The sequence below is a fragment of the Heptranchias perlo genome, chromosome 4 (genome assembly GCF_035084215.1).
Source record: "Heptranchias perlo isolate sHepPer1 chromosome 4, sHepPer1.hap1, whole genome shotgun sequence".
In the NCBI taxonomy this organism is placed as follows: domain Eukaryota; kingdom Metazoa; phylum Chordata; class Chondrichthyes; order Hexanchiformes; family Hexanchidae; genus Heptranchias; species Heptranchias perlo.
Window position 1 is genome coordinate 107071294 of NC_090328.1, and position 27242 is coordinate 107098535.

The following is a 27242-nucleotide window of genomic DNA, read 5'->3' on the forward strand; positions in this document are numbered from 1 at the left end:
GTACTGGGACCATTATTGTTTCTGATTTACATAAATGACCTGGATGCAGAAATGCAATGCAAAGTGATCAAATTTGCAGACAATATAAAACCAGGGGGCAAGTGGAATTGGAAAATGCAGCTCAGAAATTACAAAATGAATTGAACAGATATATATTTTTTTATTCATTCATGGGATGTGGGCGTCGCTGCCGAGGCCAGCATTTATTGCCCATCCCTAATTGCCCTTGAGAAGGTGGTGGTGAGCCACCTTCTTGAACCGCTGCAGTCCATGTGGTGAAAGTTCTCCCACAGTGCTGTTAGGAAGGGAGTTCCAGGATTTTGACCTAGCGACGATGAAGGAACGGTGATATATGTAAGTGGACAGAGAATGGCAAATAAAATTTAATGCAAACAAATGTAAAGAAAAATGGGAAGAAAAAATAAATTATGCACTTACTCCATGAATGGTGTTGAAATGGCAAAGAATGAAGTTGAAAGAGACCTCGGGGTTTTAATAGACTCAATGCTAAATATGTCGAACCCCCAATGCAGTGCAGCAATCTACAAAGCCAATAGGATGTTGAACTATAATCACCAAAACAGTAGAATTCAAATCAGAGGTAGTAATGCTCAAACTGTACAGTGCTCTTGCCGGACCGCACCTTGAATACTGCATCCAGTTCTGGTTGCCAAGAAACAAGAGAGACTTCAAAGCACTGGAGGCAGTGCAGAGAAGAGCCATGAGGCTGAACCCCAGTGTTAAGGTTCTGATTTATGAGGATAAACTGGAGAAACTTGGGTATTTCATCCTGGAAAGAAGGCAACTGAGTGGTAAGCTTATGGAAATATATAAGATTGTTAAGGGTTTAGAAAAAGTGAACCCAGAATATAACTTTAAATTAAACTACAGGAGTAGAACCAGGGGACATTGGTTCAAACTAGAGAAGGATATTTTTAGGACGGATACCATACAAATGGTGATGAATTTATGAATAAACTTGCAGATAGAGTAGTAGAGGCAAGAATCCTGGCCTAATTTAAGAAATAATTGAATGCTACAGTGGGGTGACATTAGGATTTCATTGGATAAATGAATCAAGATGGGTCAGATGGCCTTCCTCATCTGTCATTACCTTGCCTATTTTTGATAGACCAAGAAGGGTGACACTGGGTTGCCCTAGTGTAACTAACAGAAAAACAGACCTACAAATGTTCCCTTATCTGAGGAGGCACCATTAACATATCAATCTAAATATGAGGTCTAATTAAACTAAGAGAAACTTATAATGCTAAATCATAATATAATCAATGCATATGTGACACCCTATACCCTATGGTGCCCACCGGTCGCAGAAGGCCCCGAGCTTACCTGTGGACAGTGCATGTTCCCTCTCCAGGGCCACTTGAGCATGGACAAGAGAAAAGCAGGCAGCCAGTGCGACCCTCCCCATGAGCCGCGATAATTATCTTATGATCTATATAAAAACTAGAATTGCACAAAGTCACTTTTTGTAACAGGAAGAAATCACCCAATTATGGAAACTTGTAAAGTGGTGGCGGAATGGGAAAAAGTCCACCAAGCATCAATACAATGTACAATCACAGCAGAATACCATAATACAATTACCACACACCAGAATTAATCTCCAGCATCTTTGTAAATTCGCCTTCTGTCACATTGTGCCATCTGTAATGTTCCCAACAGATTGCACACCATGATAACAATATACGACAATGTGCAGTAATTGAAGAAAAACTGTAATAATAAAAAACACATTTTTATTTGAACAAGACCTCCCAGTAGCTCCTTAATTCTTACACACCACGCATATTTCCACCCACAAAGCAGCTTGGTTGGGATCCTTACAGCTGTAAGGAATTTAACAATGTCGCAATAGATGGATGCGTAGCCATGATGAAGCTCAGTCATTGAGCCCATTGCTATAAAATAATCATTAAATGTGTTCATTATCAGAACACAATCTTCTTTAGAACCATTCACTGAAATAGTTGTAAAAGATATTTTGGAATGCTTGATAATCTTCTCATTATTTTCTTTCTGCACCCTCGATGGCATGGCTGCAAAGGACTTTTAATGCAGATGTGTTGGTAAATTAATCTGCTCAATGGTCTTTGTGATATTACTAAATGAATATACATGCCTTTCTTTGTCCCAGTGGAGGTCATTTCATTTTAATGATAAGAATTCTCTTCCCACAAACAATATGTTCTCAATCACGAATGCCATTTTGTTGATACACTTAGCAAGAAAACGATCACATTCATCACAAAACAAAATTCTAGGTTCGTAATGATTTTTACTTCTAATATTGCTAAGTGAGGTTGTTGCTTTTATTGGATCTATTTGAAATTGTATTTACAATATTCTACAGTTTTATGTGTCTGCCCAAATAAACTTCCTTTATGTAAGGTCTTCTAAGCTTCAATAGGAAACTCTTCCTGAGAGTGTGAATTGGAGAATTGAATTCAGCAGCATGTGGGCATCTAGCTGGAAAAAAAAATAAAAGACGCTACACATCACATTGATCATTCTTGTTCTTTATTCATTCATCTATGAGTATGTCTGTCTTGGAGAGATCCTGTTTAACTGTCTTCAGTGAGTCTTGAATGGTTTTCAACACAGAGTAGCCTTGTTACGTTTTCTAGAAGTAACATGACTGGAGGGAACTGAGGGGAATGTCTTGAAAAGTAACTGTAACGTGCTTCCTGATTGTGATAAAATCTTAAAGAACTGTTATAAATAGAATGCTCAGACCTTTTTGTTGCTTTTGATCAAACTCATATAAAACATCACTAAAATGAAAATATAAAAATGAACTTGTTATTTCTTTTCAGAATGATGAGTTGGAACCTTTGATTTTTATAGGAAATGCTAAATGTGCAACTATGCATAGCTGGTTATTAAGAATTGATATTAAAATACAGGCTGATTTTTGGGAAAATTGTTGCACTTTTATTCCACACATTTTTTGCTTCTCAATTTCCTGCCAATTATCCCATATTAGCATATTTGTCATTATAATCAAAATACAGTATTCTAAAATCAAGACCTTGAAATCGCTGTGGGATAATTATGTAGGAATGCAAAACAGGTCAGTCTGAAAGTCCACTATTTGGCATTTTAGCAGAGGCATTAAATAGGTTAATGTCTCAGTTAAAATATCAGCTAAAGGATTTTCAGACCAACACATGTATGCATGCGTACATTATTATCCCACAGTGTAATTTGAAAGTCCAAGTATTAAATACCTGATGGTATGCCACTAGGAGGTCAATATTTCCTCTTTTTATCCAGAAATGACTCTGATGACTTTTATTTTTTTGTTCAACTTAATGAACTATCAACAAGCTCACAGAAATACACCTACTCAAAATGTGTATTTTCTGAGAATGTAATTTTGTTAGCTTTAATGAAAAAAAAATCAAATCATATCAGACCTGCAAAACTGATCCTTTAATGCTTCTCAAGCAACTAATGAACCACTTATCTGGTATAATTGTCAAAAAGTGTATTCATCAGGCTCTGGTGCATTCACTAGTAGTAGCAAGTAGCTGAGTGACAATTGAGAAAATCCCAGTCTACCTACAAGCACTACATGCACTCAGGCATGTAACACCAAATCTGACTTTCCTCTTGACTGGTTTGAAGTGCAGTATGTATACAAGTGTTAATTTTTGACACTGGTACTGTTTTCTACATAATATCCTAATCAAATACTATTGATGTACTGAATTTCTTTACTCTTTTGCATTTTAAAAAAATTACATCATTTATTTTCTATCAAAAGCGTAATATGAAACATCCACGTGCATTTTATATAATCAGTATCAGTAAAGTTAAGATAATATGGCATACTTGGATGGAAGAAAAATTAGAATTCCTAAAGCTTAGGAATAATTTCATTTGCTATTATTCCCTTGTTAACCATTGCATTCATTGCAGTTCAAGAAAGAACTTATATTTATATAGTGTCTTTCACATCCGCAGGACATCCCAAAGTGCTTTTGAAGTGCAGTCACTGTTGTAATGTTTAACTTGTCTGCAGTAAACTTCCACCACGGTGTAGATGATGCATAATTTAGATGTGACTTCAAAGTATTGAATTGCCAGGAAATTTGTAATGAGAATAATTGATATAGAATCATAGAATGATACAGCACAGAAAGAGGCCATTCAGCCCATCATGTCTGTGCTGTCTCTTTGAAACAGCTATCCAATTAGTCCCACTCCCCTGCTCTTTCCCCATAGGCCTGAAAATTTTTCCCCTTCAAGTATTTATTCAATTCCCTTTTGAAAGTCACTATTGAATCTGCTTCCACCATCCTTTCAGGCAGTGCATTCCAGATCATAACAACTCGCTGAACAAAAAAACTTCACTTCATTTTCACCCTGGATTTTTTGTCAATTATCGCTGCGTAATTTTTTTTCTCTCATGTCACCTCTGGTTCTTTTGCCAATTACCTTAAATCTGTGTTCTCTGTTTAACGACCCTTCTGCCATTGGAACCCATTTCTCCTTATTTACTCTATCAAAACCCTTCATGATTTTGAATACACCTATTAAATCTCTCCTTAACCTTTTCTGCTCTAAGGAGAACAAGCCCAGCTTCTCTAAACTGTCCACATAACTGAAGTCCAGCATCCCTGGTATCATTCTAGTAGGTCTCCTCTGCACCCTCTCTCAGGCCTTGACATCCTTCCTAAAGTGTGGTGCCCAGAATTGGACACAATACTCCAGCTGGGGCCTAACCAGTTTTTTCTAAAGGCTTAGCATAATTTCCTTGTTTTTGTACTCAATGCCTCTTTTTATAAAGCCAAGGATCCCGTATGCCTTCTTAACAGCATTCTCAACTTGTCCTGCCACCTTCCTAAGATTTGTGTACATACACCCCCCAGGTCTCTCTGTTCCTGCACCCCCTTTAAAATTATACAATTTAGTTTATATTGCCTCTCCTACGAGCTCTACCAAAGAGCCGGCATAGGCATGAATGGCCGCATTCTGTGCTGTATCATTCAATGATTCTATGATTCCTCCTTCTTCCTACCAAAATGCATCACTTCACACTTCTCTGCATTAAATTTCATCTGCCATGTGTCTGCCCATTTCATCAGTCTGCCTATGTCCTCCTGAAGTCTGTTACTATCCTCTTCACTATTTATTACATTTCTGAGTTTTGTGTAATCAGCAAACTTTGAAATTATACCATCTATACCCAAGTCCAGGTCATTAATATATATCAAAAAGAGCAGTGGTCCTAATACAGATTCCTGGGGAACACCACTGTGTACTTCCCTCCAGTTTGAGAAACAACCGTTCACCACTACACTCTGCACTCTGTTCCTTAGTCAATTTTGTATCCACACAGCCACTTCCCCTTTAACCCTGTGCGCTTCAATTTTTCTAACAGGTCTATTATGTGTTACTTTATGAAACGCCTTTTGAAAGTCCATATAGACAACATCAACTGCCCTACCCTCATCAACCCTCTACGCATACGATGTGATATGTTGTTTGAATGGAGCATACATGTAACAAATGTAACAAATTTGAACTGAATAATCTGTGGCGGATCTAGAGCAAACCTCCTTATAAATTTTTGATTCATTTAACAAGTATCTGAACTGCACCATCCACATATTACAAGCAAATGAAGTTTAAATGAAATAAAGCTCTGGTTTCTGCCTTGACTTATCAGCTGTGATCTGCACAGTATAATGTGGAAGAAATCCTTTGGCTTCAGTATTTGGATCACATGCCACGACTGACATGAACAATCAAGCCCCAGAAGCAGGAGGATTTATTGTGTTCTACTATCAGTCCATCCAACTGTCTTACTGTGAACATGAAGATGTTTGCTCAAAAAAATGAGAAACAGATCCGATCAGATTTTATGGGACTTAATCCTTTCATTGTAGGTTGGAGTCCATTCCTTTTATGAAGAGGCATTTAATTCGCTCTGAAATGTGAACACAGGAAATGACAGTTAAGAATGTGCTATCAGGATCTACATCAATCACATTGTAGATAAAAATGCGAAACCAGTTTTAAAATAATATTTTTACAATATGAAAGCTAATATTGGGTTTCAGAGCTGGTTCTATGACCAGAAATGAAAAAAACATTATATTTGGGTTTGAATAAAAGGGTCTTTTTCAGGTTGGCAGACTGTGACTAGTCGGGTACCGCAGGGATCGGTGCTTGGGCCCCAGCTATTCACAATCTATATCAATGATTTGGGTGAGGGGACCAAATGTAATACTTCCAAGTTTGCTGATGACTCAAAACTAGGTGGAAATGTGAGTTGTGAGGAGGATGCAAAGAGGCTTCAAAGGGATATAGACAGGCTGAGTGAGTGGGCAAGAACATGGCAGATGAAACATAATGTGGAAAATGTGAAGTTATCAACTTTGGTAGGAAAAACAAAAATGCAGAGTATTTTTTAAATGGTGAGAGATTGGGAAATGTTGATGTTCAAAAGGACCTGGGTGTCCTTGTACATGAGTCACTGAAAGCTAACATGCAGGTTCTGCAAGCAATTAGGAAGGCAAATGATGTGTTGACCTTTATTACAAGAGGATTTCAGTACAGGAGTAAAGATGCAATTATACAGGGCCTTGGTGAGACCGCACCTGGATTATTGTGTACAATTTTGGTCTCCTAACCTAAGAAAGGATATACTTGCCACAGAGGGAGTGCAATGAAGGTTCATCAGACTGATTCCTGGGATGGTGGGATTGTCGTATGAAGAGAGATTGAGTAGACAAGGCCTGTATTCTCCTGTATTTTCCACACCGTTCACCTGAGGAAGGAGGAAGCCTCCGAAAGCTTGTGGAATTTAAAATAAATTTGTTGGACTATAACTTGGTGTTGTAAAATTGTTTACAATTGTCAACCCCAGTCCATCACCGGCATCTCCACATCATGTATTCTCTAGAGTTTAGAAGAATGAGTGGTGATCTCATTGAAACATAAAAATTCTTACAGGGCTCGACAAGGTAAATGCAGGGAGGATGTTTCCCCTGGCTGGGGAATCTAGAACCAGGGGTCACAGTCTCAGAATAAGGGGTAGGCCATTTAGGACTGAGATGAGGAGAAAATTCTTCACTCGGAGGGCGGTGAATCTTTGGAATTCTCTACCCCCGAGGGCTGTGGAGGCTCAGTCATTGAGTAGATTAAAAACAGATATCGATAGGTGTCTAGATATTAAAGGCATCAAGGGATAGGGGGATGGTGCAGGAAAATGGTGTTGAGGAAGAAGATCAGCCATGATCTTGTTGAATGGAGGAGCAGTCTCGAGGGGTCAGATGGTCTACTCCTGCTCCTATTTCTTATGTTCTTATGAACGTTCATAACCATCTGTTGGTTTCCACGGTCATGGGATGGAACTATATTGCTCAATTGCCTGTTAAGAATCCTGTGTGGTGCCTTTTCTTATATTCTGCACAGTTTTTGATTGTAGCATATTGAAAAAAAAGTTACAACTCAACACAATAAGAAAAAAGAAGAAAAAAAACTCAGATCAAAGCTCTGCAGTCCTGCCACATCCAGTCATGAATGGTGGTGGACAATTAAACAACTAATGGGAGAAGGAGGCTCTGTAAACATCCCTATCCTCAATGATGGTAGAGTCCAGCATGTGAGTGTAAAAGACAAGGCTAAAGCGTTTGCAACCATCTTCAGCCAGAAGTGTCGAGGAGATGATCTATCTCGGCCTACTCCCGATATCCCCACCATCACAGAAGCCAGCCTTCAGCCAATTCAATTCACTCCGCATGATACCAAGAAAAGGCTGAGTGCACTGGATACAACAAAGGCTATGGGCCCCAACATCATCCCAGCTGTAGTGCTGAAGACTTGTGCTCCAGAACTAGCCGCGTCTCTAGCCAAGCTGTTCCAGTACAGCTACAACACTGGCATCTACCCATCAATGTGGAAAATTGCCCAGGTATGTCCTGTCAACAAAAAGCAGGACAAATCCAATCAGGCCAATTACCACCCCATCAGTCTACTCTCAATCATCAGCAAAGTGATGGAAGGTGTCGTCGACAGTGCTATCAAGCGGCACTTACTCACCAATAACCTGCTCACCGGTGCTCATTTTGGGTTTTGCCAGGACCACTCGGCTCTGGACCTCATTACAGCCTTGGTCCAAACATGCACAATAGAACTGAACTCCAGATGTGAGGTGAGAGTGAACGCCCTTGACATCAAGGCAGCATTTGACCGAGTGTGGCACCAAGGAGCCCTAGTAAAATTGAAGTCAATGGGAATCAGGGGGAATACTCTCCAGCGGCTGGTGTCATACCTAGCACAAAGAAAGATGGTAGTGGTTGTTGGAGGCCAATCATCTCAGCCCCAGGACATTGCTGCAGGAGTTCCTCAAGGCAGTGTCCTAGGCCCAACCATCTTCAGCTGCTTCATCAATGACCTTCCCTCCATCGTAAGATCAGAAATGGGGATGTTCGCTGATGATTGCACAGTGTTCAGTTCCACTCACAAACCGTCAAATAATGAAGCAGTCCTTGCCCACGTGCAGCAAGACCTGGACAACATCCAGGCTTGGGCTGATAAGTGGCAAGTAACATTCACGCCAGACAAGTGCCAGGCAATGACCATCTCCAACAAGAGAGAGTCTAATCACCTCCCCTTGACATTCAATGGCATTACCATTGCCGAATCCCCCACCATCAACATCCTGGGGATCACCATTGACCAGAAACTTAACTGGACCAGCCACATAAATACTGTGGCTACAACAGCAGGTCAGAGGCTGGGTATTCTGTGGCGAGTGACTCACCTCCTGACTCCCCAAAGCCTTTCCACCATCTACAAGGCACAAGTCAGGAGTGTGATGGAATACTCTCCACTTGCCTGGATGAGTGCAGCTCCAACAACACTCAAGAAGCTCGACACCATCCAGGACAAAGCAGCCCGCTTAATTGGCACCCCATCCACCACCCTAAACATTCACTCCTTTCACCACCCGCACCGTGGTTGCAGTGTGTACCATCCACAGGATGCACTGCAGCAACTCGCCAAGGCTTCTTCGACAGCACCTCCCAAACCTGGGACCTCTACCACCTAGAAGGACAAGAGGAGCAAGCACATGGGAACAACACCACCTGCACGTTCCCCTCCAAGTCACACACCATCCCGACTTGGAAATATATTGCCGTTCCTTCATCGTCGCTGGGTCAAAATCCTGGAACACCCTACTTAACAGCACTGTGGGAGAACCTTCACCACACGGACTGCAGCGGTTCAAGAAGGCGGCTCACCACCACCTTTTCAAGGGCAACTAGGGATGGGCAATAAATGCTGGCCTTGCCAGCGACGCCCACATCCCATGAACGAATAATAAAAAAGAATTTCATAAATCCTACTGATTTCCTTTAAGTTCTCTTGTGAATTTACCACCTCTAATTAACATTCTATATTGAATCACCATATTTAGTATCAAAACATGACCACATTCTTCTTTCTTGTGCATTGCTGCTTACACCACTTGCCTTTCTATCAATGTAGTGTCAGAATATACAGAAGCAATAGGGCCGATTTTAACCCTGCCTGCCTGGTGGGAACGGTGTGGGCGGGATCAAGATAGTGGGGAAGTTTGGCTGCATTCCTGATATGTTCCCGCCCCTGCACCATCTTAACTGACTTTAGATCAGCCACACACCCCAGGCAAGTCGAGGCCTTCTTTATATGTTAAAATAGTGACCCGATGATGTCATCAGCGCTGCACCCCCATTTTAACTGAAAATTTCGGGAAGCCCACACAGCACCAAAGCCAACAGCATGACTTGGCAGGAAGAGGCAAAGGTCAAAATTTTGTGGAATCCTTGTGGGCTTAGAGGAGTAGGAGTGCACCCCAGCTTTGCCTCTCCCTCCTAGTGCCCACATCTTCAATCAAATACCTTCCCCAGCACTATCTCCATGCTGGGGACTGTTCCCTTGCATTCGGGCGTCCTCATGCTCCCAACCCAATTTCTGCTACTGCCCACCCACCCTGACGTCACTCCAGCCGGTTTATTAAAATGAGGTACGGGAGTTAAAATGTTCTGGGCCCTGCGCTGAACTCTCCACGTTGCCCCAAACATACCCCGAGTTAACGTTGACCGTAATGTTTGGGTTCTCAGGACAAGTATTACAATGGTTGAAAGATCAGGGATCACTTCAAACTTTTGTAAAAGAAAGCAGTGATCAGAATAAAAACATGCATGTGCAAAATTTGTCATTTTGCTTTACAGTTGGCAAACCTGTGTAGCTGCTCAAATTTAAAAGCAAATGGCCTCTTAAAGTTAAGTGGCTGCATATGGGGGCAAATACTCTTTCAGCCTTTATAAAGGATTAAAATGCATTTTTAATATTTGCCAAAACTCTGGGGTGGAGGAGGAGGGAACTGTTCGATCAAAATGGGGTTAAAAGAGAAGCCAACACAAAATTGAATCTGTGGGCAAGTGATGCAATGCCACAATACTCAACCCTCTGCCTGATGGATGGCAAAGTAACTGCATGAAGTGGATGCAAGGAGTGTTGCCCTGTTTGGTCACACCATGGCACCCTCCCTAGAGGACAGACCTTACCTATCAAGAGGTGGTGGCCAGATTAGATAGGTTGTACACCCCATGGATGCCATCTGTGATTCTCTGCACTATTAGAAGCTTTGCCACTTAGTTTAAGGTGGCAGAGCTTCTAATGTATGCTATGGAACTGATGGCTCCTTTTATAGAATCATTGAATCCAAAAATGGTTACAGTACAGAAGGAAGCCATTTGGCCCATCAAGCCCGTGCCGGCTCTTTGTAAGAGCAATCCAGTTCGTCCCATTACTCCGCTATTTCCCCATAGCCCTGCAAATTTTTTCCCTTCAAGTGTTTATCCAATTCCTTTTTGAAAGCCACGATTGAATTTGCTTTCAGGCAGCGCAATCCAGATCATAACTATTTGCTGCGTAAAAAAGTTTTTCCTTTTGTTGCCTTTGATTCCTTTGTCAATCACCTTAAATCTGTGTCCTCTGGTTCTCAACCCTTCTATCAATGGGAACAGTTTCTCTTTATTTACTTTATCTAAACCCTTGATGATTTTGAACACTTCTATCAAATCTCCACTCAACCTTCTCTGCTCCAAGGAGAACAATCCCAGCTTCTCCAGTCCAGCCACGTAACTGAAGTCCTTCATCCCTGGAACCATTCTAGTATATCTTTTCTGCACCCTCTCTAAGGCCTTCACATCCTTCCTAAAGTGCAGTGCCCAGAATTGGACACAATACTCCAGTTGTGGCCGAACCAGTGTTTTATAAAGGTTCAACATAACTTCCTTGCTTTTGTACTCTACGCCTCCACTTATAAAGCCCGGGATCCCATATGCTTTTTTAACAACTTTCTCAAACTGACCTGCCACATTCAAAGATTGTGCACGTATATCCCTAAATATCTCTGTTCCTGCACCCCCTTTAGAATTGAACTGTTTAGTTTATATTGCATCTCCTCGTTCTTCCTGCCAAAATGTATCACTTCATACTTCTCTGCATTAAATTTCATCTGCCATGTGTCCGCCCATTCCATCAGCTTGTCTATGTCCTCTTGAAGACTATGACTGTCATCCTCATGTTTGCTACACTTTCAAATTTTGTGTAATCTGCAAATTTTGAAATTGTGCCATGTACACCCAAGTCCAGGTCATTACTATATATCAAGAAAAGCAGCGGTCCCAGCACTGACCCCTGGGGAACACCACTGTACACCTCCCTCCAGTCCAAAAAACAACCGTTCACCACTACTCTCTGTTTCCTGTCACTTAACCAATTTCGTATCCATGCTGCCACTGCCCCTTTTATTCCATGGGCTTCCATTTTGCTGACAAGCCTATTATGTGGCACTTTATCAAATGCCATTTAAAAGTTCATATTCACAACATCAACCACATTGCCCTCATCAACCCTTTCTGTTACTTCGTCAAAAAACTCAATCAAGTTAGTTAAACACGATTTGCCTTTAATAAATCCATGCTGGCTTTCCTTTATTAATCCACACTTGTCCAAGTGGCTATTAAACTTGTCCCGGGTTATCGTTTCTTAAAGCTTCCCCACCACCGAGGTTAAACTGACTGGCCTATAGTTGCCAGGTTTATCCTTACACCCTTTTTTGAAAAAGGGTGTAACATTTGCAATTCTCCAGTCCTCTGGCACCACCCCGACATTTAAGGAGTAAGGATGATTGGAAGATTATGGTCAGCACCTCTGCAATTTCCTTACTTCCCTCAGCAACCAAGGATGCATCCCATCTGGACCGCGTGACTTATTTACTTTAACTACAGCCAGCCTTTCTAATACCTCCTCTTTATCAATTTTTAGCCCATCCAGTATCTCAACTACCTCCTCCTTTACTGTGACTTTGGCAGCATCTTATTCCTTGTTAAAGACAAATGTAAATTACCCATTTAGTACCTCAGTCATGCTCTCTATCTTCATGCATAGATCTCCTTTTTGGACCTTAATCGGCCCCACTCCTCATCTTACTACCCGTTTACTATTTTTGTGCCTATAGAAGTCTTTTGGATTCCCTTTTATATTAGCCACCGGTCTATTCTCATAATCTCTCTTTGCCCCTCTTATTTCCTTTTTCTCTTCTCCTCTGTACTTTCTATATTCAGCCTGGTTCTCACTTGTATTATCAACCTGACATCTGTCATCCGCCTCCTTTATCTGCTTCATCTTACTCTCTATCTCTTCCATCATCCAGGGAGCTCTGGCTTTGGTTGCTCTACCTTTGCCCTCATGGGAATGTACCTAGACTGTACCCAAACCATCTCCTCTTTAATGGCCGCCCATTGTTTGATTACAGTTTTGCCTGCCAATATTTGATTCCAATTTACCTGGGCCAGATCCGTTCTCAACCCATTGAAATTGGCCCTCCTCCCAATAAGTATTTTTACTCTAGATTACTCCTTGTCCTTTTCTATAGCTAATCTAAACCTTATCACTATGATCACTGTTTGCCTACGGTGCATCTGTGGACAGCTTGCTGACTGATTTGGCATATGTAACCAGTAATGGCTGGTGTAAAATTTTAATGCAGTCATGACCTTCATGCCCATGGGAAGAGCCATCCACATGATACAGTTTGTCTGGGTATCAGCCTCCAGGAGAACACATAGCTATGTGGCAGTTTTCTTTGTGAAGCAGCGGTACTAAAGATAAGTGTTCTCTGACATGACTAAGTGCTTCCTGAGCTGCAGGTCCTGGGTATGAATGGGTGCATAAAGAACGTGTGAGATATGGTCACACAAGGTGTTAAATTGGGCCGTGTAGCGCCCATTGTTTCGGCGCTACGCGGCCTCTCGAACATCCAAAATGGCATCTTGGCTGCGTATGCATGTTTCCTCCTCCTCGGACGATGCCGCCACATGTTCTTGGGTATCTGCAATAACAAAGGGAAACGGGTTGAGTTGTGGAATGGGGAGAGGAGCAAGTAAGAGGTGTGTGCTGACAGCATGTGCAGCACGTGAATCCGAAAAGGTTATTGGAGGAGGGAGATGTGGAAAACGAGAAGGAGCTTTAGGTATGCAGAGACCCCCTTCATCAGGACCTCCAGCGCGGCATGTTATCATGGCTGCAGCGACAGCGTGCCCAATGATCCTAAGCACATCTTCTTTAGGGGGGTGAGGATGGTAAACGTCCCCATCCACCCTCAGGTCCCTCCTGCTGGTGGCTGTTATCCACCACCTTCTCCTGCAAGACAGAGGACAGTGTGTCAGTGAGTATCCTGCAAAGTGTGTGGGTGATGTGCCTGTCGTGGTCGAATAGCTGCCAGTGTGTGTGATCTGTGAGTGGTGGCTGTGTGGCCTGCAAATGTGGTACTATGTGCGGGTGAGTTGCAGCATGCCAAGTGCAGCATTGCGTATGGATGGGCAGTGTTTGTTGGTGGGTGGGTGACAGGGAGTGTGATGCTTGGAGCAGTGGTGCATTTGGTCAGACGTGCCACTTGAAACTTGCATTCACTCACCTTGACCGTTCGTGTCAAATCATTGAACTTCTTTCAGCACTGAACCCAAGTGCGTTGGGTGCCATGCTCCTGATGTTCACTTTCTGGACCACAGCCAGCCAATGCCTGTGGAGCTGCAGTCTGGAGGCTCTCCTGCCACCCTGCAGGCACATGTTGGCCCTCCTTTCGTCACCCCTTCCACCAGGGCCTCCAGTGCATCATCCGAGAAGCGTGGGGCCCTCTCTTCCGCCGCTCCTGCCATCCTTGTGGCCATCTTTTCCTCCTCCTCGTGGACTGTGTATGTCCCATTTAAAATGTGCACCTGCACCTTTAAGTGGTGCAGGCTGCTGATGACATGCGCTGAGCACGCCCCATCTCCAACTTCCTCATTCTCCTGCTACTTACCGTGATATCTCCTTGCAGCCAGTGCTACCTGCACTGCTGAGATGCCACACGGAGATATCATGGTAAGTGACAGGCAGCTCGAAATTCACATGCTGCCTGAGTAGGGGCCATCGGGCGTGGAGTAATAGCGGATCACGCTACCCGTGCCCGAAAATGGGCCCTAAGGAACTTTTCCCTCACAGTCTTTTCACGTCCCCTCAGGAAATACTCGTCCTTCTCTAAATCTAGGAGTCGCATTGGAACTCTTAAAGGAAGTCCTATCCTGCCCATTTTGTTTGCTACAAACAAAATAAGAGCTGGTAGCAAGACTGATGTAAAAAATGACGTTATTAATAAAAGTCTTGCAACCAAAAAAAAAATTAGGGCTGATCAGCAGCAAAAATGAATGCACGATTAAAAATGCAACTCATTGTAATAAAGAAAAACATTATCTAACTTTCCAACCAACAATTAAAAAGTATTACTCACCTTTAAAAAGCTTACTGCTACAGGCCTGCCCACCCACACAATACTCTGCCCATTTCATGTGGGGAGCAGTGTTACTGCTGAGAAAGCAGCAAGAAAGCCATTGGATTTTCATCACACATACACATCACAAATTACATCTGCTGTGACTGTACCCATGGTACAGCATCCCTCCTTGATCTCCTTCCCTTCTCTGCAGCATTCGACATGGTTGACCCAGCAATCCTCCTCCATTGCCCAGATCCGTGGCACTGCCCTTTTATGGTTCCGTTCCTACTGGTCTGAAAGCATATTTCCAGCAATGGCTTTTCTTCCTGATCCTGCATTATCTCCTCTGAGCAACCTAAGTAGCTGTTCTTGGTCCCCTCTTTCTCATCTACATGCCATTTGTAGGCATGGAATCAACTTCCATATGTTTGATGATGACACACCAATTCTCTTGGCCCCACAGCCAGCCCTATGCTATCAGATTGCCTGTCCAATATCAAGTTGAGGCTGAGTTCTAACTTCTTCCAACTTAGTATCATGAACACTGAAGCCATTGTTTTGGTCCAGCTCCACAAATTCAGCTACCTTGCTACTGACTCCATTCCCTTCTCAATCTATTCACTTACATTGGCCAGACCAGACCACGCATATCTATGATTTTTGTCATCTTTTGATTTTTCTAATGTTCTCCTAACCTCCCCTACATCCTCCATAAACTATAACTGATCAAAAACTCATCCTGTCCCACACTGAGTCCCACTCATCATCACCCCTTCACTGACCACACCAAAAGCAAGCAGCAATTGCAGTAGATAGGAAATGAAAACAGAAAATGCATGCGAAGCACAATGATTCTTCCAAGAAGAGAAAAAAGTCAGGTCCCTACAACGGGCCTTGTCTTCCGCCAGAGTTGTGCTCTGATTAATGGTCCACACCCCAAATATCAGCCCACTTCCTATCTCCAGGACACTGATGGACCCTCGCCACATTAAGAGCACCCTCTAATGTAAAGAACATGAATGAAAGAGCCATGGTCTTAAGTTACTAAAGTCAATGTTCAGACTGAAGGACTGCAGAGTGCTCAGCTGAGAGATGAGACTGTTACTGAAGCTGGTGTTGAGGTTCATTGGAACAGTGTAGAAGACGAAACACAGCATGGGATTAAGAGGGAGACTGAAATCATGAGCACACTCAAACTCTCCATTCTCCCGACTCCTTCAAAAAACTTCTGAAAACCCATGTTTTTGACTAAGCTTTTGGTCACACCTCCTAATCTCTTCCTCCACAGCATGGCACACATTCCTGTATCTACTACTGATTTAATGATTTTTCCTTTGACTGCAAAGCCCCACAGGACATGTTCTATAGTAATGGCACTACATAAAGGCAAGTTGTTGCTCAATTGGCATGGGACCTGCTGATATAAAATTTGTAGCTATAATGAGGTTTGCACTGGTCACTGGTCTTTGCAAAGCTGGCGTTTCTCTCCATTGTTCATCGGGCCCATTAGCATGTACGCTTGATTTCACAACTTCCAACAACCCCTAGCGAGGCTGTATGCTGCATAGTGTAAAAATCAATTTACTGTAAATGGTCATTCGTAACTTCCATTTTTATCACCTTATGTACTGTCAATGTTAAGATTTGATTACCTATTTTTCACCTGCAAACCTCAGTTTTAGTTCATAGAATCATAAAACCATATAGCATCGAAAGAGGCCACTTGGCACATTGTGCCTGTACCGTCTCTAAGAAAGAGCTCTCCAATTAGTCCCACTCCCTGACTCTTTCTCTATAGTCCTGCACATTGTTCCTTTTCAAGTATATATCTAATCTAATTCCCATTTGAAAGTTACGACTGAATCTGCTTCCACCATCTTTTCAGGCAGTGCATTCCAGATCATAACAACTCACGGCCTAAAAAAATTCTCATCATGTCCATAGGAACAGGACTAGGCCATTTAGCCCCTTGAGCCTGTTCCACCAGTCAATTAGATCATAGCTGATCTGTACCTTAACTCTATCTACCCGCCTTAGTTCCGTAACCCTTAATACCCTTGTCTAACAAAAATCTATCAATCTCAGTTTTGAAATTTTCAATTGACCTCGCCTCAAGAGCTTTTTGGGGAAGTAGTTCCAGATTTCAACTACTCTTTATGTGAAGATGTGCTTTCTGACATCACCCCTGAATGGTCGACCTCTAATTTTAAGGTTATGCCCCTTTGTTCTGGACTCCCCCACCGGAGGAAATAGTTTCTCTCTATCTACCCTATCAACTATTTTGATCACCTTAAACACCTCAATTAGATCAACCCTTAATCTTCTATATTCAAGGGAATACAAGACTCGTCTGCAACCTGGCCTCATAAATTAACCCTTTTAGCCCCAGTATTATTCTGGTGAATCTGCGCTGCACCCCCTCCAAGACCAATATATCCTTACTGAGAGGCGATGCCCAGACTCCAGTGCTCCAGATGAGGTTTGACCAGAGCTCTGTACAAAATTAACATTACTTCCAATCCTTTGTATTCCAGCCCTCTTGAGGAGATGGAGATAAGGGACAATATTCCAATAGCCTTTTTAATTAATTTTTATACCTGTCCACTAGTTTTTAGTGATTTCTGTACGTGGACCCCTAAATTTCCCTACTCACCCACAGTTCCTAGCTTCTCGCATTTAGAAAATACTCTGATTTATCTTTCTCAGGCTCAAAGTGGACGACTTAACACCTTCTCACTTTGAATTCCATCTGCCACAGTTTTGCCCACTCACTTAATTTATCAATGTCCCTTTGCAACTTTCTGCTTCCAACCCATTATTAACTGTGTCGCCTAACTTAGTGTCGTCACAATGGGAGCACTCTGATCATTTTGATGCTGCCTGACCTGCTGAGTATTTCCAGCATGGCAGTATTTTGGTTTTACCTTAAATCTGTGTTCTCTGGTTACCGACCCACCCGTCAGTGGAAATAGTTTCTCCTTATTTACTCATAATTGCCATTTTATTTCTTACAATTTTTATTGCAGAACATAGCATACTATTTACACCTCCCATTAAGCAGATCAGGGAGTGAAACCAGCACCACCTGTTTATTGGATGTACTAACCAGCAACTTTTGCAAGACACTCGTCTAAAGTTCATGTTTTAATCTGTTGATGCACATTTTTTACTGGCAATATCAAAAGTAAGAAAATGTCGCTAAGAAAAGAACCTAATGTTTTTTTAAGCCCTTTGAGAACTACTGCAGCAGTTCACCACCAAAATCCAAAATAAAACAAAACTAAGTTTATGTTCTCAATTAATTCCTTGTTAGGTTCCTGTTTTCTGTCTATTTCTCCAGTCATATATCATCTTGATCCTTCATAATGCATAGAAAATATTTTTGCAAATGTTACACAGAAGAAAAGATAGGTATATTTTGAAAACTGGAAAAGCTTCTGGTACTCAAATGATTCCTTGAGACAGTAAGGAAATTACAGGCATACTTTTCAAGAAAAGGTATTTTGACCAAGGTTCTAAAATTCAGAGCACATAAAACTCCAGTAATTGAGATTATCTGAGTTCATGCTGAGTGATTTGAAGGTAACTAAAGATTTACATGAAGACAACATAAAACTAAAAGAAAAAGCATACAAAAATGCAAAAAAACCCCACAGATCCTGGCGACTGGGAGAGATACAAAGAACAGCAAAAGGTGACAAAACAGATAGTAAGAGCTACAAAAAAGGAGTATGAAAATCAACACAATTTTTTTTTACAATTATATTAGGAAAAAGAGGGTGGTCAAGAGCAATGTGGGCCCCTTAAAAACTGATAATGGTGATATTGTAAATGAAAATAAGGAAATGATGGACATGTTAAATAATTACTTTGCGTCAGCATTTACAGTAGAGGAAGAGGATAGCATGCTGGACACCCTAAGGAAGCTCATTTTGAATCAGGGATGGGGACTCACCATAATTAATGTAAGCAAATTAACAGTAATGAAAAAAATAATGGCATTAAAATGTGACAAATCCCCATGACCAGATGGTTTCCATCCCAGGGTTTTAAAGGACGTAGGTGGGAACATTGCAGAAGCCCTAACTATAACCTTCCAAAGTTATCTCAATTCAGGAACCGTTCCTTTAGATTGGAAAATTGCATGTCACTCCGCTATTTACGAAAGGTGAGAGAAGGAAACCACTGAATTATAGACCAGTTAGCCTAACATCTGTTGTCAGGAAATTACAAGAGTCTATAATTGAGGATGGAGTGACTGAACACCTTGAAAATGTTCAGCTGATCAGAAAGAGCCAGCATGAATTTTTTAAGAGGTGACTAAAGTAGTGGACAGGGGAATGTCTCTGGATGTTGTTTATATGGACTTCCAGAAGGCATTCGATAAAGTCCCTCATGAGAGACTGTTAGCTAAAGTTGAAGCTCATGGATTGAGGGTAAATTATTTACCTGGTTAAGAAATTGGCTGAGTGGCAGAAGACAGGGAGTAGGGATAAAGGGCAGGTACACAATTTGGCAGGATTTGACTAGTGGTGTCCATAAGGGATTTGTTTTGGGGCCTCAACTAGTTACTGCATTTATTAACGACTTAGATGACAGGATAGAGAACCACATATCCAAGTTTGCCGATGACACAAAGATAGGCAGCATTGTAAGCAGTGTAGATGAAAGCGTAAAATTATAGATGGATATTAATAGATTAATGGACAAAACTGTGGCAAATGGATTTCAATGTAGGCAAGTGTGAGGTCATCCACTTTGGACCTAAAAAGGATAGATCAGAGTACTTTCTAAATGGTGAAAAGCTCGAAATAGCAGAGGTCCAAAGAGACTTAAGGGGTCCATGTACATAGATCATTAAAATGTCATGGACAGGTACAGAAAATAATCAAAAAGGCTAATGGAATCCTGGCTTTTATATCTAGAGGACTAGAATACAAGAGGGTAGAAGTCATGCTACAGCTTTACAAAGCCCTGGTTAGACCACATCTGGAGTACTGTGTTTGGTTCTGGGCACCGTACCTAAGGAAGGATATATTGGCCTTGGAAAGAGTGCAGCGTATATTTACTAGAATGATATCTGGACTCTAAGGGTTAAATTATGAGGAGAGATTACACAAACTAGGGTTGCATTCCCTGGAATTTAGAAGGTTAAGGGGTGATTTAATTGAAGTTTTCAAGATATTAAGAGGAACTGATAGAGAGAAGCTATTTCCACCAGTTGGGGAATCTAGGACTAGGGGACATAGCCTAAAAATTAGAGCCAGGACATTCAGGAGTGAAGTTAGGAAACATTTCCATATGCAAAGGGTGGTAGAAGTTTGAAACACTCTTCCGCAAGTTGAGTTGATGCTAGCTCAATTGTTAATTTTAAATCTGAGATTGATAGATTTTTGTTAATCAAAGGTATTTAGGGATATGGGGCTAAGGCGGGTAGATGGAGTTAGGTCACAGATCAGCCATGATCTCACTGAATGGTGGAACAGGTTCAAGGGGCTAAATGGTCTACTTCTGTTCCTATGTTTCTATGTTTCTATGTTCCTATGTACAGTCATTGATTTTGGCAACAGACATCTGTATATATACTTGTCTGTAAACAGGACACTGGAAATTCACCTTCAAAGTGAACCCACGTTATAAATGGTTTGCAGAGCAGGTTCCGCAAAGTATCCAGTGAGCACTTTTCTTTTTAATTTGTTCTCAGGATGTGGGTGACGCTGCCAGGGCTACATTCATTGTCCATCCATAAATGCCCTGAGAACATGGTGGTGGCCTTCCTTTTGAATACAATTGTTTGTTGACTTGTTCGGCCGCTTCAGAGAGAATTAAAAGTCAACCCCATTGTGTGGACTAGAGTCACATGTAGGCCAGACCAGGCATGGTTGGCAGGTTCCCTGGTGGACGTTTGTGAACTACTTGGATTTTTACCATGATATGGAGATGCCGGTGATGGACTGGGGTGGACAAATGTAAGGAATCTTACAACACCAGGTTATAGTCCAACAGTTTTATTTGAAAATCATAAGCCTCCGAAAGCTTGTGATTTTCAAATAAAACTGTTGGATTTTTACAACCATCCTGCTGTTTTTTTTTCTGGTGCAAAGCACAAATAACTAGATTTGTTGTGAAGGTGGGATTTGATTTTATCCTTTCGGTTACTAGGCCAGTCCCATAAATACTACACTTACTGTACTCACAACTATTGTAAAATTACAAAAACAATAATGTGTTTTGGAAAACCCAAATAGGTCCACATATATGCAATTATCAAAGCATCATAGTATCATAGTAGGTACAGCACAGGAGGAGGCCATTCAGCCCATCGTGCCTGTGCTGGTTCTTTGGCGGAGCTTCCCCCATAGCCCTGTAAATTTTTTCCCTCTGCGACTTTTAAATTTCACTTGATTCGTAATCATTTTTAGTCTTATTTTAACATAGTTATTGAACTTATTAGGGTAGATTTGCTGAATCCTCAGTAAGGTACTTGACCTGTTGCAAAGGCAAATTGGGAAACAATGGGCAGCTCTCAGCTGGCCAGGTGCTGCACCATGGGTGAGGAATGAACAAATCTATCCTAATGTACCCTTTGGTGATAAAACATTGTTGCTGATGTGTCTTTATCATACTTCAATTCTACTAGATCGTTCATTCTTTTGTTCTTTACTAAGGCACAAGGTGCACCGATTAAAGGTAATTGGCAAAAGAACCAGGGGCAAAATGAAGAAAAAAAATTTTAAGCAGCGAGTTGTTATGATCTGGAATGCACATCCTGAAAGGGTGGTGGAAGCAGATTCAATAGTAACTTTCAAAAGGGAATTGGATAAATACTTGCGGGGGAAAAATTTGGAGGGCCATGGAGAAAGAGCAGGGAAGTGGGACTAATTAGATAGCTCTTTCAAAGAGCTATTGCTGGCGCAATGGGCTGAATGGCCTCCTTCTGTGCTGTATCATTCTATGGTTCTATGATTCTATGATACTTGAAAAAGTGTAACTATTGTAACTTCCCCTAGCTCTGTTTGGGAGCATCACAGCCTGATTTCAGATGGTTTAGTCTTTCTAAAAATGTAGCGGCAACACCATGAGCTGGGAAGTAGCAACAATGGTAATCTGCACTTTTACTTTACCACATTTTATGCAGTTTAATGTTCATAATACTTCCCCCAATCTTCCTATCCCCATCTATCCTCCCGGCTCTCAGGACAGGAAAGTACAACAGTTGAATGTTGTCAATGTAGTCTTTTGGACTACATGCCATGATGCATGTTTGAATATGGGGAGGGGAGATAGCTTCATCAGCCAAACAGCCCAGCCAAAACTGGCAAACCCTTCTCCCAAGGGAAGCTCAAACCATGACTAAAACTCAGCACTCCATGACAAGCCAAAACTACATATTTAGAAAGTATTGTAAACTAGTTTCATTTGGAAAATAATGACCTGTAAAGTCAGGAAGCTTTTCTGTATGCAGAAAATGTTCCACTTTAAGATTGGATCAATAAGCCAATGATATATTCAATTCTCAGACCAGAGAAAATCATAAAACAAATACTCTCACTTCCTAAACACCTGAGGAAGAATTATTAGAATTACAGCTTCACCATAAATCTTACTTTTTTAAAAATTGAGGGGTAGATATTTGGAGAAATGTGATCAGTAAATTTACCACCTAATTGCCAGATGGAAAATTGGAGTTAGTTAGCATACTGAGTGCAAATATTCTGATACAATTTTAAGAGCAGAGCGAGAGAGGAGCACGGGATCAGCGATAAAGGGAGGAGCGAGAGAAGAGACCGAGAGCGGAGCACGGGATCAGTGATAAAGGGAGGAGCGAGAGAAGAGACCGAGAGCGGAGCACGGGATCAGTGATAAAGGGAGGAGCGAGAGAAGAGACCGAGAGCGGAGCACAGGATCAGTGATAAAGGGAGGAGCGAGAGAGGAGACCGAGAGCGGAGCACGGGATCAGTGATAAAGGGAGGAGCGAGAGAGGAGACCGAGAGCGGAGCACAGGATCAGCGATAAAGGGAGGAGCGAGAGAGGAGAACAAGAGCGGAGCACAGGATCAGTGATAAAGGGAGGAGCGAGAGAGGAGACCAAGAGCGGAGCACAGGATCAGCGATAAAGGGAGGAGCGAGAGAGGAGAACGAGAGCGGAGCACGGGATCAGTGATAAAGGGAGGAGCGAGAGAGGAGACCAAGAGCGGAGCACAGGATCAGCGATAAAGGGAGGAGCGAGAGAGGAGACCGAGAGCGGAGCACGGGATCAGTGATAAAGGGAGGAGTGAGAGAGGAGACCGAGAGCGGAGCACGGGATCAGTGATAAAAGGAGGAGCGAGAGAGGAGAACGAGAGCGGAGCACTGGATCAGTGATAAAGGGAGGAGCGAGAGAGGAGACCGAGAGCGGAGCACGGGATCAGTGATAAAGGGAGGAGCGAGAGAGGAGACCGAGAGCGGAGCACAGGATCAGCGATAAAGGGAGGAGCGAGAGAGGAGACCGAAAGCGGAGCACGGGATCAGTGATAAAGGGAGGAGCGAGAGAGGAGAACGAGAGTGGAGCACAGGATCAGTGATAAAGGGAGGAGCGAGAGAGGAGACCGAGAGCGGAGCATGGGATCAGCGATAAAGGGAGGAGCGAGAGAGGAGAGAGAGAGAGCGGAGCACGGGATCAGTGATAAAGGGAGGAGTGAGAGAGGAGACCGAGAGTGGAGCAGGGGGAGAGGTGAAAACACATCTAAAGTGACATCAGCACAAGGGAAGGAGCTGATTGGTAAGCATCTGGTCAGTGGTTTTTGTAAGTCTTAAGTTTATTTCTGGTAAGTTTAGTAATAAATAAATAAAGCCATGGCAGGGCACCTCAGTCCCTTCCAATGCACATCCTGTGCCACGTGGAAGTCCAGGACCCAAGCCACATGTACAGGAAATGTCGTCAGCTGGAGGAGCTCAAGCTTCGTGTTTTGGAGTTTGAGCAAAAGCTGGCGTCACTGCAGTGCATCCGCGAGACTGGGAGCTACGTGGATACGTAGTCACCCCACAGCTTAAGAGAGTGCAGGCAGAGAGGGACTGGGTGACAGACAAGGAGGACCAGACAGATAGTGCAGGAGTCCCCCGAGGGCATCTTGCTCTCTAACCGGTTTCTGAATACTGGTGAGGGCGATGGTTCCTCTGGGGAGTACAGCCAGAGCCAAGTCCACGGCACCATGGGTGGCTCAGCTGTACAGGGGGATGAGGAGGAAGATCAGGAGAGCAATAGTGATAGGGGATTCAATAGCTAAGGGAACAGGCAGTCGTTTCTGAGGCTGCAGATGTGAGTCCAGGATGGTATGTTGCCTCCCTGGTGCCAGGGTCAAGGATGTCATGGAGCGGCTGCAGAACATTCTGAAGTGGGAGGGTGAACAGCCAGAGGTCGTGGTCCATATCAGTACCAACGACATAAGTAGAAAGAGGGATGAGGTTCTGCAGGCAGATTTTAGGGAGCTAGGACAGAAATTAACAAGCAGAACCTCAAAGGTAGTAATCCCAGGATTACTCCCGGTGCCACGCGCTAGTGAGTATAGAAATAGAAGGATAGAGCAGATGAATGCATGGCTGGAGAGATGGTGCAGGAGGGAGGGCTTTGGATTCCTGGGGCATTGGGACTGGTTCTGGGGGAGGTGGGACCTGTACAGATCGGACAGGTTGCACCTCAACAGAGCTGGGACCAATGTCTTCGCGGGGAGGTTCAGTAGTGCTGTGGGGAGGGTTTAAACCAATTTGGGAGGGGAATGGATACCAGGATGTAGCATTGGAAAGGAGAAACAAGGTGCACAAAGGATTGGGAGAGACAGATAACACTAGAATAAGAAATAGTAAGGTATTAGGTGGGATCGGACTAAGAGAGAATACAAGAAGGTCCAAGATAGGTTTACAGTGCATGTGTGTAAACGCACGAAGCATGGTAAACAAGGTTGGTGATCTGCAGACGCAAATAGACACATGGGAATATGATGTCATGGTGATAACCGAGACCTGGCTCAAAAAAGGGCAGGATTGGGAACAAAATATTCCTGGATAGAAGGTGTTCAGGAAAGATAGGGAAGGAAAGAAAGGAGTGGGGAGTGGCAGTATTGATTAAGAAGAATATCGCAGAGCTGGAGAGAGAGGATGTCCTGGAGGGATCAAGGACAGAATCTATTTGGTTAGAGTTAAGAAACAATAGAGGTGTCATTACATTACTGGGTGTACTCTATAGGCCACCAACTGATGGGAAGGAAAAAAATTGCAGGGAATTTACAGAGAGATACAAGCACCATAGAGTAGTGATAATGGGGGACTTCTACTATCCTAACATAGACTGGGATAGTAATAGTGTAAAGGGCAGAGAGGGGGAAGATTTCTGAAGTGTGTTCAGGAGAACTTCCTTGGTCAGTACGTTTCCGGCCCAATGAGGAAGGAGGCATTGCTGGATCTGGTTCTGGGGAATGAGGTGGGTCAAGTGGAGCAAGTGTCAGTGGGGGAACATTCAGGGAACACTGATCATAGTATCATGAGGTTTTGATTAGTTATGGAAAACGAAAAGGAGCAATCCAGAGTAAAAATGTAGTAGTTGAGGCAAATAGCATAGATGCATTTAAGGGGCAGCTAGATAAGTAAATGAGGGAGAAAGGAATAGAAGGATATGCTGATAGGGTGAGATGAAATAGTGTGAGAGGAGGCTCATGTGCAGCATAAACACCGGCATAGACCAGTTGGGCCAAATGGCCTGTTTCTATGCTCTAAAATACCTAATTGGAAGATGGCCACATTCAATGGGATGAGAACAGATCTGGCCCAGGTAAATTGGAATCAAAGATTGGCAGGTAAAACTGTAATCGAACAATGGGCGGCCTTTAAAGAGGAGATGGTTCGGGTACAGTCTAGGTACATTCTCGCGAGGGGCAAATGTAGAGCAACCAAAGTCAGAGCTGCCTGGATGATGAAAGAGATAGAGAGTAAGGAAATGCAGAAATAGGGGGCGTATGACAGATGTCAAGTTGATAACACAAGTGAGAACCAGGCTGAATATAGAAAGTACAGAGGGGAAGTGAAAAAGGAAATATGAGGGGCAAAGAGAGAGTATGCGAATAGACTGGCAACTAACATAAAAAGGAATCCAAAAGATAATCCAGGACAAAATTAACAGTCACTTGGACAAGTGTGGATTAATTAAGGAAAGCCAGCACAGAATTGTTAAAGGTAAATCGTGTTTGACTAAATTGAATTCGTTTTTTGATGAGGTAACAGAGAGGGTCGATGAGGGCAATGCGGTTGATGTTGTTTATATGGACTTCCAAAAGGCCTTTGATAAAGTGCCACATAATAGGCTTGTCAGCAAAGTTGAAGCCCATGGAATAAATGGGTCAGTGGCAGCATGGATATGAAATTGGCTAAGAGAAAGTAAAAAGAGAATAGTGGTGAATGGTTGTTTTTCGGATTGGAGGAAGGTATACGGTGGTGTTCCCCAGGGGTCGATACTAGGACCACTGCTTTTCTTGATATATATTAATGACTTGGACTTGGGTGTACAGGGCACAATTTCAAAATTTGCAGATTACACAAAACTTGGAAGTGTAGTGAACAGCGAGGAGGATAGTGATGGACTTCAAGAGGACATAGACAGGCTGGTGGAATGGGCAGACACGTGACAGATGAAATTTAACAACGAGAGTTGCGAAGTGATACATTTTGGTAGGAAGAACAAGGAGAGACAATATAAACTAAATGGTACAATTCTAAAGTGGGTGCAGGAACAGAGGGGCCTGGTGTATATATGCACGGTCATTGAAGGTGGCAGGGCAGGTTGAGAAAGCAGTTAAAAAAGCATACGGGACCCCGGGTTTATAAGTAGAGGCGTAGTGTACAAAAGCAAGGAGGTTATGATGAACCTTTATAAAACACTGGTTCAGCCACAACTGCTCTATTGTGTTCAATTCTGGGCACCGCACTTTAGGAAAGATGTGAAGGCCTTGGAGAGGGTGCAGAAAAGATTTAGTAGAATGGTTCCAGGGATGAGGGACTTCAGTTACGTGGATAGACTGGAGAAACTGGGGTTGTTCTCCTTGGAACAGAGAAGGTTGGGAGGAGATTGTAGAAGTGTTCAAAATCATCAAGGGTTTACAGAACGTAAATAAAGAGAAACTGTTCCAATTGGTGGAAGGGTCGAGAACCAGAGGACACAGGTTTAAGGTGATTGGCAGAAGAACCAAGGCGACATGAGGAAAAACATTTTACGCAGTGAGTGGTTATGAACTGGAATGCACTGCCTGAATGGGTGGTGGAGGCAGATTCAATTGTGGCTTTCAAAAAGAATTGGATAAATACTTGAAGGGAAAAAAATTTGCAGGGCTAAGGGGAAAGGGCGGGGGAGTGAGACTAACTGGATTGCTCTT